Source organism: Coregonus clupeaformis, unplaced genomic scaffold (genome assembly GCF_020615455.1).
Source record: "Coregonus clupeaformis isolate EN_2021a unplaced genomic scaffold, ASM2061545v1 scaf0274, whole genome shotgun sequence".
NCBI lineage: Eukaryota > Metazoa > Chordata > Actinopteri > Salmoniformes > Salmonidae > Coregonus > Coregonus clupeaformis.
Genome location: NW_025533729.1, coordinates 170,307 through 190,806, shown reverse-complemented (window position 1 = coordinate 190,806; position 20,500 = coordinate 170,307). Strand labels below are relative to the sequence as shown.

Genomic DNA, 20,500 nt, shown 5'->3' with positions numbered 1-20,500 from the left:
CCAGGTGGAAATTAAAAAAGGATGTGTGGAACAACGACGGAGTTCGCTAAAGTGTTGAGACACCAACGTTTGTTCAGTTTGTTTTTAAGTTAGCCAAGACGAGGGACAGACGAACGACCTGCTAGCTAGCCAAGCTAGTCGGTACAGCTAACTAAGCTAGCTACTCTACCAGCAGCATCCTAGTTATCCTAGCCATCACTACATCATCACCGGCTGCCTGCATTTCTTGTGGACCGATGGAGCTCCCTGGTTGTTTCTTCCACCTGTTAAATACCGTGGAGGGCTTCTCCCTCTCTCGTTGACGGATGCTGGCTTCCTACTCTCCCTCTGTCCGGTTCTCCTCTCTTCACTAGATGGACGGTAACTTTAGTGTTTAACCCCTCTGTGTCCAAGGATCGAACTTTTGAATATTATTTTCGGGGCGCCTCAAGTAGGCTGGACACATGACATTTTTAACAACGTTTTTTTTGGATAAAAAGTAGTTCATTGCATCCGCCATGGAGCCCAGTTTCATAATATTGTAATGACCCGAGCTGGGTCATAAAGGAAAGAGAGACGGGCACCAGGTGTACAGGGCAGAACACAGGTTTATTCCTGAAGGGGCTATTGTTCAGGCAACAGCCCACGCCGCTAAATTCAGAACCTACACAAATATAACATTTCAAGTTAAGGGCAGACTCATAGCAGCAGATCAGGATCCCGAATAGAAAGAGAGAGAGAGGAGACAGTAACCCCTATTTATGCATTTCAAAACCCTGCAGGATTACCCATCATACCCCCCCAACCTTTCGGTCTGTCCTAGCATATTTAACCCCTGCTAGCACCCATGAGAACAATAACATACCCAAGAACACAGAACACAATACTGGGTCGTTCCAATATTACCTTCTGTCCCTGGTTATGAAGTAATCTCGAAACAACAGGCCTTATTTTAGGGCATTTTTCACCCTACCAGCTCCTATTAGTTCTATTGAGCTCCGTGACACCGACTCGCCTTCAGAACTTTCTATTCCCAGCCCATTGTTCTGCGTCACAATGCCAGCTTCACTATTGTTATCAATGAGACCTGCCTGCGTTAACCCTGTAGGTTTACCTCAGGTAACTTATTATTAACACGGTTACAGCTACTTGGTGAGCGCTAACCCTGTAGGTTTACCTCAGGTAACTTATTATTAACAAGGTTACGGCTACTTGGTGAGCGTTAACCCTGTAGGTTTACCTCAGGTAACTTATTATTAGCAAGGTTAAGGCTACTTGGTGAGTGTTAACCCTGTAGGTTTACCTCAGGTAACTTATTATTAACAAGGTTACGGCTACTTGGTGAGCGTTAACCCTGTAGGTTTACCTCAGGTAACTCATTATTACCAAGGTTGCGGCTACTTGGTGAGCGTTAACCCTGTAGGTTTACCTCAGGTAACTTATTATTAAGAAGGTTACAGCTACTTGGTTCGCGCACTCACTGTTCACCTGAGTACACGCTGTGGTGATCCACAGTCTAAGAAGCGATGGCTGGCGCATAGCCATTACACATTTTCTGTTCATGGTTAACCATATTTGTTTTAAGAAAAAGTGTACAATCTAAACAAAACTGTCCTCTTTTTCAAGATGTGGCCGATAAACAGCCAGAAGACATTTTAAATTAAGAAATAACCCTTTTTTCGACTTGTTTGAAATGTCTGCTGGGTAATTTGGTATGTATCGAAATCTTCGTTTGTAGGAATTGAATTGAGCAAATGCTGCGCAGGTTCACTGAGTTGCAAACCAAATGGATATAATGGGTTGATTGTTGTCTAATTGGGTGGTCTAGCTCATTGATTTGTAGATCTGATGCAGTTGCTACCTCAGATTATGAGCCAAGCAAGTGTCATGAATGAGTTATGTAGTACCCAAATACGGCCACAAGGAGGAGCAAGAGTGCAATAAACCCATACTGTTTTTTGCCATATAAACACTAAACCTAACAATCAATCAAATGTATTTATAAAGCTCTTTTTACACCAGCAGATGTCACAAAGTGCTATACAGAAACTCTTACCCTACTTATAACCTATTTTAGCCGTAACCCCTAATTCTAGGGTAGGGTAGCCTAGAACACTTTTAGAAACTATTTTAGTAATAATATTATCTTAGTAAATACAATTATAGTATTAAATAGCGTTTTGATTATTTTGTTGTTATTTTATTATATGTATAATTGCAAGACAGAACACTTGATAAATAAGACACATTTGTTTTATTTTTCAAATGTGGTTTGAATTGGGTGACCTAGTAACCTCTGTGTGAAAGTCCAGCAATTGGCGTGGGGCAGGTTTGAGACTGATCTAATACACTTTATTTCTCAGCTGCCTCACCAACGTCTGTATGTCAATGAATAACTTTTAATTGCTAAATATTTCCAATAGATGGCAGCATAAGACCACAAAGCATCAGTTATAGGCTACAAGCAGCAATATGATTGACATGAAATAGCATGCAACCAAATACTATATGTCCCATGATTTTCCAAAATGGTCACTCATTACTTTAGTTAGCTATATATCTCGTATTAGGCCTGTGATGCTTTTGGAAGAGCAATTACATAGTGACTATAGCAGGTGTTGAACCCCTGGTAAATAATCACTAGTCAGATGCTCCAACCTCAACCCTAGTATACATGCATTTTAAAATATCTAATATATCGATTAAACAACCTCGGAATAGATAAGACAAGAGTGCGTCTTCCAGCCCACCAATGAATTACATAACCCTCGCGGTTAGCAAATGTACCTCAACATGCCCCTCGCTTGTGATAGAAGGCAGAGTGCTTGCTGCTGGTTGATGAATCTGACAATGAATGTACCAGGAAAATACGTTTTTCTCAACCAGAGGTGACTAAATTAATGTTCAGGCTTATTGATAATCGTTATAGTAATCAAGTATAATTTCAAAACATGAGCATAAAAACAGCTAATAATAAACATGAATCATCATTATATTATTTCACAGTAATCTGTTAAATGCTTTTTCAGTCGTTCCTCTTGCATTAACAGTGTGGAAAGGGACAGTAAAAAGCGTGTGCAGGAGTTTTCCTGTGAGGGGGAGTGGTGGTGTATCCAGGGAGAAAACTAAACTAACCTTCTGAAATGTCATTCGTGGTCTTATGCTGCCATCTATTGGGATTATTTAGTAACTGCAGTAGTACTGAATAAAGTATACCCTTACTAGTAGTAATTACTCAGAATTTCAATATATGACATTTTCTAGTTCATTTTACCACTTACAACCATAACATAACAATTTATAGCATAACAAACAATGAAACTGACATAAACAAAAAACACCATACATTTAGTTAACTATATATATATATATATATATATATATATATATATTATTTAGATGGGTCACAACTGTAGTGTATAATCGAGCGGTCGGTCACATTTGACTGTGTAAAACCTAGCAGTACTACTTATTTCTCTGAGAGTGAGGCAGATACATATTATTACTGTGTAAAACCTAGCAGTACTACTTATTTCTCTGAGAGTGAGGCAGGTATATTATTACTGTGTAAAACCTTTCAGTACTACTTATTTCTCTGAGATTGAGGCAGATATATATTATTACTGTGTAAAATCTAGCAGTACTACTTATTTCTCTGAGATTGAGGCAGATATATATTATTACTGTGTAAAACCTAGCAGTACTACTTATTTCTCTGAGATTGAGGCAGATACATATTATTACTGTGTAAAACCTAGCAGTACTACTTATTTCTCTGAGAGTGAGGCAGGTATATTATTACTGTGTAAAACCTTTCAGTACTACTTATTTCTCTGAGAGTGAGGCAGATATATATTTATTATTACTGTGTAAAACATAGCAGTACTACTTATTTCTCCGAGAGTGAGGCAGATATATTATTACTGTGTAAAACCTAGTAGTACTACTAATTTCTCTGAGAGTAAGGCAGATATATATTATTACTGTGTAAAACCTGGTAGTACTACTTATTTCTCTGAGAGTGAGGCAGATATTATTACTGTGTAAAACCTATCAGTACTACTTATTTCTCTGAGATTGAGGCAGATATATATTATTACTGTGTAAAATCTAGCAGTACTACTTATTTCTCTGAGATTGAGGCAGATATATATATTATTACTGTGTAAAACCTAGCAGTATTACTTATTTCTCTGAGAGTGAGGCAGAAATGTATTATTACTGTGTAAAACCTAGCAGTACTACTTATTTCTCTGAGAGTGAGGCAGATATATATATTATTACTGTGTAAAATCTAGTAGTACTACTTATTTCTCTGAGAGTGAGGCAGATCTGTAGCATTTTGCAAAAAAACATGATTATTTGTCTCTCTGAAATGAAACCATCAAGTGATAGATTTTTAACAAATACATGTCTGTCATTGAACAACCCCATACCATGATTAGATAGTGAAAAAACACACCAATCTCTTTCATAATTCCTTCAAACAATAAAAGCTAATTTCCGAACATTTCTGAAAATGGATATATAGCGTTTTGGAATGAAACTCTTCTTATGTTCCCCCATCTGAGCTCAGAGTAGATGAGAGATGTAATGTTTGTCTCTGTTGTATTGAAGCCCAATCAAGCAGGAGAGACCAGCCTCCCCTGTACCCAGCTGTGTGTCCATGAAGAGTGACTGGTCTATGTTTCAACCTATAGTGTTTAGAGAGGGAGACTTTTCTACTGAACAAAGGTAAGAAGAACTCATGGGTCATGGTCAGTGAGTTAAACAACACTGTCTCTAGTCATTTCTCCTCTCCCATTTTCCCATTTATTTTGGTTGTTTTCATAATCCATAGGCTAATACTTTTTTCAATTTTCATAGTTCTGAAACAATATTAAACAAACACTACATTCCCTCCCTCCCTGTGTGTGTGTGTGTGTGTGTGTGTGTGTGTGTGTGTGTGTGTGTGTGTGTGTGTGTGTGTGTGTGTGTGTGTGTGTGTGTGTGTGTGTGTGTGTGTGTGTGTGTGTGTGTGTGTGTGTGTGTGTGTGTGTGTGTGTGTGTGTGTGTGTGTGTGTGTACTCCCTGGATGAGGAAATGTAATCTCATGTTTTGTCCACAGAAACCAACAGGAGAGATCAGAGTCAGAGATTCTCAGTGGTCAGTCATCCAGAGTCATCAAACAGACCTGGCCTCCATATTCAGTGTATGTGGTCCTGTTATGTACATTTGTTTTTGTTTACCTCAAGTAAAGTTGATCTGTCAATCATTCATTAATGTGTTATTGAGAAAGAATTTAGTATCTTGCTTAACTTATTTACTTGATTTATTTCAGTTGCTTGAAGATAATATTATGACATTTGTGAAGAAGGAGCTGAAGATGTTCAAGAGGATTCTTAGTCCAGAACTCCCAGAAGTCTTTGGGAGTCAGAAGCAGGATAAGGAAGTGGTAGATGCTGAAGATGAGAAGCAGGAGAGCAGTGCCAGAGAGGGGGCTCTGAAAATCACACTGCACGTCCTGAGGAAAATGAACCAGAAGGAGCTTGCTGACACACTGGAGATATGTAAGAGCTGTCTGCCTCATGTTGAATGCTGTTTTATAACAAACATTTAAAAGCTGTAGCTAAAGTACAGCTAAAGTAGCTGTGTAACTCAGTGATATTGTAGCAGCCTTAACACAACACCTAGTGATCAAGTAGCAGCGGAATGTGTTGTGTTGATTAATTTAGAAAAGAGAAGAGGAGAGACAGAAAGAAACAGAGAGAGAGAGCGAGAGAGAGAGAGAGAGAGAGAGAGAGAGAGAGAGAGAGAGAGGAGAGAGAGAGAGTACCAATAATAATATAATCAGTCACTCCAGTGTGTGTACATTATGAAAACATTTACACATTTATAGAGTAAGTTAAGAGAATATATTTTTTTTATTAAAAACGTTGTAACAGTCCTGTAGGCATTAAAACAGACGTAATATTAATATCCTCTGTGTTATTTCTAGATTCAGATGAGCTTGCTGTGATTTGCCAACGTGAACTCAAATCTAATCTAAAGAAGAAGTTTCAATGTGTATTTGAGGGGATCGCTAAACAAGGAAACCCAACACTTCTCAATAAGATCTACACAGAGCTCTACATCACAGAGGGTGGAACAGGAGAGGTCAATAATGAACATGAGCTGAGACAGATTGAGACAACAACCAGGAAACAAGCAAGACCAGAGACTGCAGTCAAATGTACGACATCTTCAAACCCTTAACTGGACAAGACAAACATATCAGAACTGTGCTGACAAAGGGAGTCGCTGGCATTGGAAAAACAGTCTCTGTGCAGAAGTTCATTCTGGACTGGGCTGAAGGAAAAGCAAATCAGGATGTCCAATTTGTATTTTCATTCCCTTTCCGGGAGCTGAATTTGATGAAAAGTGAAAACCTCACTTTGATTGAACTTCTCAATCACTTCTCAATGGAAACCAAAGAATCAAGAATCTCCAACTACGACAAGTACAAAGTTCTGTTCATTTTTGATGGTCTGGATGAGTGCCGACTGCCCCTAGACTTCCAGAAGAACAAGATATGTTGTGACGTCACAGAGTCAACCTCAGTGGATGTTCTGCTGACAAATCTCATCAAGGGAAATCTGCTTCCCTCTGCTCTCCTCTGGATAACTACCCGACCTGCAGCAGCCAATAAGATCCCTTCAGGGTGTGTTGACCAGGTGACAGAGGTACGAGGGTTCAATGACCCACAGAAGGAGGAGTACTTCAGGAAGAGATTCAGTGATGAGGACCTGGCCTGCAGAATCATTTCACACATAAAGACATCAAGGAGCCTCCACATCATGTGCCACATTCCAGTCTTCTGTTGGATTTCTGCAGTAGTCCTTGAACACATGTTGAGTACAGACAAGACAGAAGAGATGCCCAAGACTCTGACTGAGATGTACACACACCTTGTGGTGTTTCATACCAAACAGAAGAATGAAAAGTATCTTGGGAAAGAAAAGACAGGTCCACACTGGAATAAAGAGAGCATTCTGTCACTGGGAAAACTGGCTTTTCAACAGCTTATGAAGGGCAATCTGATTTTCTATGAAGAAGACCTGAAAGAGGCTGGCATTGATGTCAATGAAGCCTCAGTGTACTCAGGATTGTGCACACAGCTCTTTAAAGAGGAATGTGCCTGTACCAGAAAAAGGTGTACTGCTTCGTGCATCTGAGCATTCAGGAGTTTCTGGCTGCTGTATATTTGTTCCTCCTCATTCATCAACAACAATGAGAATCTAATGGCCGAACCGCAAGTTACTGAAGTTACTGTCTACAAGAGTGCTGTGGATAAAGCCTTACAAAGTGAGACGGGAAACCTGGACCTTTTCCTCCGCTTCCTTCTGGGCCTCTCACTGGAGTCCAATCAGAAGCACTTTACAGGGTCTACTGTCAAAGACAAGAAGCAGCTCACAGAGCCATGAAGAAACAGTCAAGTACATCAAGGGAGAAGATCAGGGAGAATCCCTCTCCAGAGAGGTGCATCAATCTGTTCCACTGTCTGAATGAACTGAATGACCATTCTCTAGTGGAGGAGATCCAAAGCTACCTGAGATCAGGAAGTCTCTCAGAAGTCAAACTGTCACCTGCACAGTGGTCAGCTCTGGTCTTTGTATTGCTGACTTCAGAAAAGGAGCTGGATGTGTTTGACCCGAAGAAATACTCCAGATCAGAGGAAGGTCTTCTGAGGCTGCTGCCAGTGGTCAAAGCCTCCAGAGCTGCTCTGTGAGTACATAAAATGACATTTAAGTACTAATCATCAGGAAGAAATATTCAGTTTAGAGAAATATATGTATTATAATATGTATATAATGTATAATATTAAATTGAAAAACTTACTGAATCAGTGCATTGGTGTTCACATTAGTATAACAATATGACCATGCAATTCTAGGAGACAGAAGATTAATATATATAGTGGGGAAAAAAAGTATTTAGTCAGCCACCAATTGTGCTATAGCCAACCACTGAACGTTATCCTGCTCCCAAATATATATACTGTAGCTAAAGCCAACCACTGAACGTCATCCTGCTCCCAAATATATATACTGTAGCTATTGCCAACCACTGAGCGTTATCCTGCTTCCAAATATATATACTGTAGCTATAGCCAACCACTGAACGTTATCCTGCCCCCAAATATATATACTGTAGCTATAGCCAACCACTGAACGTTATCCTGCTCCCAAATATATCTACTGTAGCTATAGCCAACCACTGAACATTATCCTGCTCCCAAATATATATACTGTAGCTATAGCCAACCACTGAACGTTATCCTGCTCCCAAATATATATACTGTAGCTACAGCCAACCACTGGACGTTATCCTGCTCCCATATATATACTGTAGCTATAGCAAACCACTGGACGTTATCATGCTCCCAAATATATATACTGTAGCTATAGCCAACCACTGAACGTTATCCTGCTCCCAAATATATATACTGTAGCTATAGCGAACCACTGGACGTTAATATATATACTGTAGCAATAGCCAACCACTGGACGTTATCCTGCTCCCAAATATATATACTGTAGCTATAGCCAACCACTGAACGTTATCCTGCTCCCAAATATATATACTGTAGCTATAGTCAACCACTGAACGTTATCCTGCTCCCAAATATATATACTGTAGCTATAGCCAACCACTGAACGTTATCCAGCTCCCAAATATATATATACTGTAGCTATAGCCAACAACTGAACGTTATCCTGCCCCCAAATATATATACTGGAGCTATAGCCAACCACTGAACGTTATCCTGCTCCCAAATATATATACTTTAGCTAAAGCCAACCACTGAACGTTATCCAGCTCCCAAATATATATATCTGTAGCTATAGCCAACCACTGAACGTTATCCTGCTCCCATATATATATATATATATATATATATATATATATATATATACTGTAGCTATAACCAACCACTGAACGTTATCCTACTCCCAAATATATATACTGTAGCTATAGCCAACCACTGAACGTTATCCTGCTCCCATATATATATATACTGTAGCTATAGACAACGACTGAATGTTATCCTGCTCCCAAATATATATACTGTAGCTATAGCCAACCACTGAACGTCATCCTGCTCCCAAATATATCTACTGTAGCTATAGCCAACCACTGAACGTTATCCAGCTCCCAAATATATATATACTGTAGCTATAGCCAACCACTGAATGTTATCCTGCTCCCAAATATATACAGTGGGGGAAAAAAGTATTTAGTCAGCCACCAATTGTGCAAGTTCTCCCACTTAAAAAGATGAGAGAGGCCTGTAATTTTCATCATAGGTACACGTCAACTATGACAGACAAAATGAGGAAATAAAATCAAGAAAATCACATTGAAGGATTTTTTATGAATTTATTTGCAAATTATGGTGGAAAATAAGTATTTGGTCAATAACAAAAGTTTCTCAATACTTTGTTATATACCCTTTGTTGGCAATGACACAGGTCAAACGTTTTCTGTAAGTCTTCACAAGGTTTTCACACACTGTTGCTGGTATTTTGGCCCCATTCCTCCATGCAGATCTCCTCTAGAGCAGTGATGTTTTGGGGCTGTCGCTGGGCAACACAGACTTTCAACTCCCTCCAAAGATTTTCTATGGGGTTAAGATCTGGAGAATGGCTAGGCCACTCCAGGACCTTGAAATGCTTCTTGCGAAGCCACTCCTCGTTGCCCGGGCGGTGTGTTTGGGATCATTGTCATGCTGAAAGACCCAGCCACGTTTCATCGTCAATGCCCTTGCTGATGGAAGGAGGTTTTCACTCAAATCTCACGATACATGGCCCCATTCATTCTTTCCTTTACGGATCAGTCGTCCTGGTCCCTTTGCAGAAAAACGCCCCAAAGCATGATGTTTCCACCCCCATGCTTCACAGTAGGTATGTTGTTCTTTGGATGCAACTCAGCATTCTTTGTCCTCCAAACACGACGAGTTGAGTTTTTACCAAAAGTTCTATTTTGGTTTCATCTGACCATATGACATTCTCCCAATCCTCTTCTGGATCATCCAAATGCACTCTAGCAAACTTCAGACGGGCCTGGACATGTACTGGCTTAAGCAGGGGGACACGTCTGGCACTGCAGGATTTGAGTCCCTGGCGGCGTAGTGTGTTACTGATGGTAGGCTTTCTTACTTTGGTCCCAGCTCTCTGCAGGTCATTCACTAGGTCCCCCGTGTGGTTCTGGGATTTTTTGCTCACCCGTTCTTGTGATCATTTTGACCCCACTGGGTGAGATCTTTGCGTGGAGCCCCAGATCGAGGGAGATTATCAGTGGTCTTGTATGTCTTCCATTTCCTAAAAATTGCTCCCACAGTTGATTTCTTCAAACCAAACTGCTTACCTATTTGCAGATTCAGTCTTCGCAGCCTGGTGCAGGTCTACAATTTTGTTTCTGTTTGTCCTTTGACAGCTCTTTGGTCTTGGCCATAGTGGAGTTTGGAGTGTGACTGTTTGAGGTTGTGGACAGGTGTCTTTTATACTGATAACAAGTTCAAACGGTGCCATTAATACAGGTAACAGTGGAGGACAGAGGAGCCTCTTAAAGAAGAAGTTACAGGTCTGTGAGGCCAGAAATCTTGCTTGTTTGTAGGTGACCAAATACTTATTTTCCACCATAATTTGCAAATAAAATCATTAAAATCCTACAATGTGATTTTTAATGTAACACCTACGCCGCCAGGGACTCAAATCCTGCAGTGCCAGGCGTGTCCCCCTGCTTAAGCCAGTACATGTCCAGGCCCGTCTGAAGTTTGCTAGAGTGCATTTGGATGACCCAGAAGAGGATTGGGAGAATGTCATATGGTCAGGTGAAACCAAAATAGAACTTTTTGGTAAAAACTCAACTCATCGTGTTTGGAGGACAAAGAATGCTGAGTTGCATCCAAAGAACACCATACATACTGTGAAGCATGGGGGTGGAAACATCATGCTTTGGGGCTGTTTTTCTGCAAAGGGACCAGGACGACTGATCCGTGTAAAGGAAAGAATGAATGGGGCCATGTATCGTGAGATTTTGAGTGAAAACATCCTTCCATCAGCAAGGGCATTGAAGATGAAATATGGCTGGGTCTTTCAGCATGACAATGATCCCAAACACACCTTCCGGGCAACGAAGGAGTGGCTTCGTAAGAAGCATTTCAAGGTCCTGGAGTGGCCTAGCCAGTCTCCAGATCTCAACCCCATAGAAAATCTTTGGAGGGAGTTGAAAGTCTGTGTTGCCCAGCGACAGCCCCAAAACATCACTGCTCTAGAGGAGATCTGCATGGAGGAATGGGCCAAAATACCAGCAACAGTGTGTGAAAACCTTGTGAAGACTTACAGAAAACGTTTGACCTGTGTCATTGCCAACAAAGGGTATATAACAAAGTACTGAGAAACTTTTGTTATTGACCAAATACTTATTTTCCACCATAATTTGCAAATAAAATCATTAAAAATCATTTTTCCTGATTTTCTGGAGAAAAAAAATTCTCATTTTGTCTGTCATAGTTGACGTGTACCTTTGATGAAAATCACAGGCCTCTCTCATCTTTTTAAGTGGGAGAACTTGCACAATTGGTGGCTGACTAAATACTTTTTTCCCCCACTGTATGCTAAGCACTTGTTGGCTGCTTTTCTTTCACTCTGCCGTCCGACTCATCCCAAACCATCTCAATTGGGTTGAGGTCGGGTGATTGTGGAGACCAGGTCATCTGATGCAGCACTCCATCACTCTCCTTCTTCGTAAAATAGCCCTTACACAGCCTGGAGGTGTGTTGGGTCATTGTCCTGTTGAAAAACAAATGATAGGTCCACGATGCCCAAACCAGATGGGATGGCGTATCGCTGCAGAATGCTGTGGTAGCCATGCTGGTTAAGTATGCCTTGAATTCTAAATAAATCACAGACAGTGTCCCAGCAAAGCACCCCACACCATAACACCTCCTCCTCCATGTTTTACGGTGGGAACTCCTGCCGAGATCATCCATTCCCCACACTTCTCACAAAGACACGGTTGGAACCAAAAATCTCCAATTTGGACTCCAGACCAAAGGACAAATGTCCACGGTCTAATGTCCATTGCCCGTGTTTGTTGGCCCAAGCAAGTCTCTTCTTCTTATTGGGGTCCTTTAGTAGTGATTTATTTGCAGCAATTCGACCATGAAGGCCTGATTCACACAGTCCCCTCTGAACAGTTGATGTTGAGCTGTGTCTGTGATTTGAACCCTGTGATGCATTTATTTGGGCTGCAATTTCTGAGGCTGGTAACTCTAATGAACTTATCCTCTGCAGCAGAGGTAACTCTGGGTCTTCCATTCCTGTGGCGGTCCTCATGAGAGCCAGTTTCATCATAGCCTTGATGTTTTTTGGGACTGCACTTGAAGAAACTTTCAAAGTTGTTGAAATGTTCCGTATTGACTGGCCGTCATGTCTTAAAGTAATGATGGACTGTCATTTCTCTTTCTTATTTGAGCTGTTCTTGCCATAATATGGACTTGGTCTTTTACCAAATAGGGCTATCTTCTGTATCACCCCCTACCTTGTCACAACACAACTGATTGGCTCAAACACATTAAGAAGGAAAGAAATTCCACAAATTAACTTTTAAGAAGGCACACCTGTTAATTGAAATGCATTCCAGGTGACTACCTCCCTGAAGCTGGTTGGAGATGCCAAGAGTGTGCAATGCTGTCATCAAGGCAAAGGGTGGCTATTTGAAGAATCTCAAATATAAAATATATTTGGATTAATTTAACACTTTTTTGGTTACTACATGATTCCATATGTGTTATTTCATAGTTTTGATGTATTCACTATTATTCTACAATGTAAAAAATTGTAAAAATAAAGAAAAACACTTGAATGAGTGACTGGTACTGTATATATACATATATGAATAGATATGGCAGGTTTCAGGACACTGATGTATCTGAAATTGTTGAAAGAATATATTTTCACACCAAAGAATAGCAGTGTGATTTTAATATGATTTGACTCTTTGCAGGCTGTCAGGCTGTCTAGTCACAGAGGAAGGCTGTGCTTCTCTGGTCTCAGCTCTGAAGTCAAACCCCTCACACCTGAGAGAGCTGGATCTGAGTAACAATGACCTGAAGGATTCAGGAGTGAAGCTGCTCTCTGCTGGACTGGGGAATCCCCACTGTAAACAGGAGACTCTGAGGTCAGTATTCCTTTAGTTGGTCAACAAGTGATAACTGTTCACCAGATCCACATGTGTTTACCAGGCACACATAGTCCACACCATATGTGTTTGGACGGTGAAGCTTACAGTTTTAAATTTGGTGCTATGCTCCATCATTTTGGATTTGAGATCAAATGATTCATATTAGGCAACAGTACAGAATGTCACCTTTTATTTGAGAGTATTTTCATACATATCTGTGTTACTGTTTAGAAATGAAAGCACTTTATGTATGTAGTTCTCCCATTTGTATATGTTATAATAATTTGGAAATATTCACTTATATTGTATTAAAGTAGTCATAAGTTTAGTATTTGGTCCCATATTCCTTACCTGCAGTGATTACATCAAGCCTGGGATTCTACAAACTTGTTGAATACATTTGCAGTTTGTCTTGGTTGTGTTTTGGATGATGTTTTTCCCAATAGAAACTGAATGGTGAATAATGTCCTGTCATTTTGGAGTCACTTCACTTGTATTGTCAGTTAGAATATAAGATGTTTCTGAACACTTCTACATTCATGTGGATGCTACCATGATTATGAATAATCATGAATGAATCGTGAATGATGATGAATGAGAAAGTTACAGAGGAACAAGGATCTTACCCCCTCTGTTATTGGTAATGGTGAGAGGTTAGCATGTTTTGCTTGTAGCCTCTGTAACTTTCTCACTCATTATTATTCATGATTCATTCATGATTTTCTTAATCAAGGCATCATCAGGATTAATTTAGTAGTGTTTAGAAACATGTTATCTACTCACTTAGACAGAAACTTACTCCAGTCATCATCCACCATTCAGTTACTATTGGGTAAAACATAACCCAAAACACAACCAAAACAACCTGCAAATGCAACCAACGAGTTAGGGACCAAATACTATACTTTTGACTACTTTAATACACTATAAGTGAATTGGTCAGAATACGTTTGACTTCTTCAAATAGGGGGAATAGATACATAAAGTGCTTTCATTTCTAAATGGTGAAACAGATATGTATTAAAATACCCTCAAATAAAAGGTGACATTACACACTGTCACCTCATATGAAACATTTGATCTCAAATCCAAAATGCTGCAGTATAGAGCCACATTTAAAATGTCATCTTCACTGTCAAACTAGATATGGTGTGGACTGTATACTCAATACAATCTAAATCTGATACCTCACTGTCTGTCTTTTGACTGATACTGCTTTTTAAACTGCTCTTGTCAGTCTACTCAAATATTTGTAATATACATTTTTCTATCTACAAGCAATATTATGATAATTTCTAATAATGATACATTAATATATGAATAGATATGACAGGTTTCAGGACACTGATATATCTGAATATGTTGAAAAAAATATACTGCCACTATTTTCACAACCAAAGAATAGCAGTGTGATTTTAATATGATTTGACTCTTTGCAGGCTGTCAGGCTGTCTAGTCACAGAGGAAGGCTGTGCTTCTCTGGTCTCAGCTCTGAAGTCAAACCCCTCACACCTGAGAGAGCTGGATCTGAGTAACAATGACCTGAAGGATTCAGGAGTGAAGCTGCTCTCTGCTGGACTGGGGAATCCCCACTGTAAACAGGAGACTCTGAGGTCAGTATTCCTTTAGTTGGTCAACAAGTGATAACTGTTCACCAGATCCACATGTGTTTACCAGGCACACATAGTCCACACCATATGTGTTTGGACAGTGAAGCTTACAGTTTTACATTTGGTGCTATGCTCCAGCATTTTGGATTTGAGATAGAATGTTTCATATTAGGCAACAGTATGAAATGTCACCTTTTATTTGATGTTAATGGTGAGAGGTTAGCATGTTTTGTTGTAGCCTCTGTAACATTCTCATTCATTATTATTCATGATTTATTCATGATTTTTCTTAATCATGTCATCATCAGGATTAATTTAGTAGTATTTAGAAACATGTTATCTACCCACTTAGAAAGTAAATTACTCAAAACCAAAGAATAGCAGTGTGGTTTTAAAATGATTATATTTTTCTCTCTACAAGCAATCCTTTGATAATTTCTTATTTCTAATAACGATAAATCCATTCATGAATAGATATGGCAGGTTTCAGGACACTGATATATCTGAAAATGTTTTAAAAATATACTGCCACATTTTTCACCACCAAAGAATAGCAGTGTGGTTTTAATATAATTTTACTCAATGAACACACACTCATTGGACACACACAGGACACAAACACACAGGACACACACACTGGATACACACACACACACACACACACACACACACACACACACTGGACACACACACACACACTGGACACACACACACATACACACACACTCTGGACAGACACACACACACTGGACACACAAACACACACACACACACACACACACAAGGATTAATTTAGTAGTGTTTAGAAACATGTTATCTACTGTTAATAATGATACATTAATTAATTTATATACAGTACCAGTGAAAAGTTTTTTGTTTTTTTGACAAGCCTCTGTAACTTTCTCACTCATTATAATTCATGATTCATTCATGATCCTTCTCAATCTTGGCATCATCAGGATTACTTTAGTAGTGTTTAGAAACATGTTATCTACTCACTCCGAAAAGAAAATGACTCAACACCAGAAGAATAGCAGTGTGGTTTTATGATTTGACTCTTTGCAGGCTGTCAGGCTGTCTAGTCACAGAGGAAGGCTGTGCTTCTCTGGTCTCAGCTCTGAAGTCAAACCCCTCACACCTGAGAGAGCTGGACCTGAGCTACAATCACCCAGGAGACTCAGGAGTCAGGACTGCTCTCTGCTGACTGGAGGATCCACACTGCAGAGCTGGAGAAACTCAAGTATGTAGAGGGTTTATGTCAATGTTCATATCAGACATGTTGGAGTTATCAGGCTAGTTAAGACAAACATTCTGACCACCACTTGGACTAAGTTATATAAAGACTGTGTGTGTGTGTGTGTGTGTGTGTGTGTGTCGTGTGTGTGTGTGTGTGTGGTGTGTGTGTGTGTCCTGTGTGTTTGTGTGTGTGTGTCAGTGTGTGTGTGTGTGTATCAGTGTGTGTGTGTGTGTGTGTGTGTGTGTGTGTCAGTGTGTGTGTGTGTCAGTGTGTGTGTGTGTGTCCAGTGTGTGTGTGTGTGTGTGTCCAGTGTGTGTGTGTGTGTGTGTGTGTGTCAGTGTGTGTCCAGTGTGTGTGTCCAGTGTGTTTGTGTGTCCAGTGTGTGTGTGTGTGTCCAGTGTGTGTGTGTGTGTCCAGTGTGTGTGTGTGTCCAGTGTGTTTGTGTGTGTGTGGTCCAGTATGTGTGTGTGTGTGTGTGTGTGTGTGTGTGTGTGTGTGTGTGTGTGTGTGTTGTCAGTGTATGTTTGTGTGTGTCACACACTGGACCACACACTGTTACACACAACTCTACCTGGCACACACACACACACCCTGACACACACACCTGGACACACACTGGATACACACACACACCACACACTACACACACACACACACACACACACTGGACATACACACACACACACTGGGCACACACAAAGAGGACACGCACACACTGGACACACACAAAGAGGACACACACACATACACACTGGACACACACACATACCACACACACACACACATTGGACACACACACACACACACTGGACACACACACACTGGACACACAGACACACACACACTTGGACAAAGTTATATGCTGACTGTGTGTGAGGTGAGTGTGTGTGTGTGTGTGTGTGTTGTGTGTTTGTGTGTGTGTGTGTGTGTGTGTGTGTGTGTGTGTGTGTGTGTGTGTGTGTGTGTGTGTGTGTGTGTGTGAGTTCAGGTGTATCCCTCAATGACTGTCTGTTCTTCTGCTCTTCTCTGGAACATGGTGGAGAGACCACAATGAAACCTGGACTTAGAAAATGTGAGTGTTGACTGCTGTGAAGAATATGACTAAGAATAAGTCTTAATTCAAGTGAAGTCAAAGTCAAAGACCACCATCATTACTTACTTGGTCATATTAAATATCAACTGTAGTTCTACAGAAGCACAAATCAGGGACACCAAAGTTTACAAAGAGTTGCTTTGACAATGTGTGTGTCTGTATGTGTGTGACGCATTCGATGTTACGTTAGAATGTGTGTGTGTGTTCATGCATGCATACAGGTGTGTGTTTGTTGTGTGTGTGTGTGTGTGTGTGTGTGTGTGTGTGTGTGTGTAATTAATGGGAATAGTGTGTTTATATTACCATACAGTATAACATATGATCATTCAACAAGTCTCAAGTTACCTTAACTTCTCCTTTTGATACCTAGAAACATCTACATTAAATGAATTAGTGAAAAGTGAGTTAACATTCTAATGTGAATGATGATGATTTCTAATATTGTGTCTGGTTTCATCCATCAGATGTCTGTGATCTCACACTGGACCTAAACACAGTAAACAGATTCCTCTCTCTGTCTGAGGAGAACAGAAAGGTGACATGTAGGAGAGAGGAGCAGCCGTATCCTGATCACCCAGAGAGATTTGAGTACTGGGAACAGGTGCTGTGTAGAGAGGGTCTGACTGGGCGCTGTTACTGGGAGGTAGAGTGGAGTGGGAGTGGGGCTGATATAGGAGTGGCATATAAAGGAATCAGAAGGAGACGAAGGGGTAGTGACTGTTGGATTGGATCCAATGACAAGTCCTGGAGTCTGATCTGCTCTGGCAACAGTTACTCTGCCTGGCACAATAATAAGTCCACTACCATAGACGTCCCCTCCTCCAGCTCCCACAGAGTAGGAGTGTATCTGGACTGGCCAGCCGGCACTCTGTCCTTCTACAGAGTCTCCTCTGACACACTGACATACCTGAACACATTCCACTCCAAATTCACTGAGCCCCTCTATCCAGGGTTTAGGGTTCATGTTGACTCCTCAGTGTCCCTGTAAATAATAACCATGGTAACACTGACACACACACACACACACACACTGAACAAACACACTGAACACACACACACCGGACAAACACACACTGGACACACACAAACACACAGGACACACACACACTGTTCAGACACACACACCCTGGACACACACTGGACAAACACACCCACACACTGGACACACTCACAATGGACACACACACACTCTGGACACACACACACTGGACACACACACACACACACTGAACACACACACACTGGACACACACACACATACACAGAGGACACACACACACTGGACACACACACACACACACACACACACACACACACACACACACACACACACACACACACACACACACACACACACACACACACACACACTGGACAAACACACACACACACACACACAGGACACACACACACACTGGACACACACACACTGGACACACACACACACACACACTAGACACACACACACACACACTAGATTCACACACTCACACACACGCTGGACACACACACACACACACTGACACACTGGACATACACACTGGACACATACAAGGGGCGGCAGGTAGCTTAGTGGTTAAGAGCGTAGTGCCAATAACCGAAAGGTCGCTGGTTCTAATCCCCGAGCCGACTAGGTGAAAAGTCTGTCGATGTGCCCTTGAGCAAGGCACTTAACCCTAATTGCTCCTGTAAGTCGCTCTGGATAAGAGCGTCTGCTAAATGACTAAAATGTAAAATGTAAAATGTACACACACATACTGAACACACACACACACTGGACACACACACTGACACACACTGGACACACAAACACACTTGATACACACACACTGCTACACACACACACTGAACAAACACACACATACACACACATACACACTGGACACACACACACACACGACACACACACATACACACTGGACACACACACACACACACACACACACACAGGACACACACACACTGATCACACACACACACACTGGACACATACTGGACAAACACACCCACACACTGGACACACACACACACTCTGGACACACACACACACTGGACACACACACACACTGAACACACACACACTGGACACACACACACTGGACACACACACACACACACACACACACACACACACTGGACAAACACACACACACACACTGGAAACACACACACACACAGGACACACACACAGGACACACACACACACACAGGACACACACACACACTGGACACACACACACACACTGGACACACACACACACAACTGACACACACACAAAACAGGACACACACACAGGACACACACACACACACTGGACACACACACTCATACACACAGGACACACACACAGGACACACACACACACTGGACACACACACACACAGACAGAGGACACACACACAGGACACACACACACACTGGACACACACACACACACAAACTGGACCTGGACACACACTCACACACACTGGACACACACACTGGACACATACACATACTTGCTGGACACACACACACACACACACACACTGGACACACACACACACACTGGACACGGACACACCGGACACACACTCACACACACTGGACACACACACTAAACACACACACTCACACACACACATACACACTGGACACACACATACACACACGAGGACACACACACACTGGACACACACACACACACACACACACACACATGGACACACACACTCACACACACTGGACACACACACTGGACACACACACATACGCTGGACACACTGGACACACACACACACACACACACACTGGAAACACACACACACTGGACACACACACACCTGACACACACACACACTGGATACACACTCACACACACTGGACACACACACTAAACACACACACATACACACTGGACACACACAAATACACACAGAGGACACACACACACTGGACACACACACACACACACACACACTGGACAAACAAACACACACACAGGACACACACACACTGGACACACACACTCACAAACACTGGACACACAAAACAGGACACACACACTGGACACACACACACACTGGACACACACACTCACACACACAGGACACACACACAGGACACACACACACACTGGACACACACACACACACACACACACTGAAAACACACACACTGGACACACACACACCTGACACACACACACACTGGATACACACTCACACACACTGGACACACACACTAAACACACACACATACACACAGAGGACACACACACACTGGACACACACACACACACACACACACACTGGACAAACAAACACACACACAGGACACACACACAGGACACACACACACCTGGACACACACACACACACACACACAGAGGACAC

General features: G+C 41.5%; 1 pseudogene; it reads left to right on the top strand.

The window, feature by feature from the left end:
* Positions 1 to 16,014, top strand: part of LOC123484328 — a 62,244-nt pseudogene extending 46,230 nt beyond the window's left edge.
* Positions 16,015 to 20,500: the final 4,486 nt, after the last annotated feature.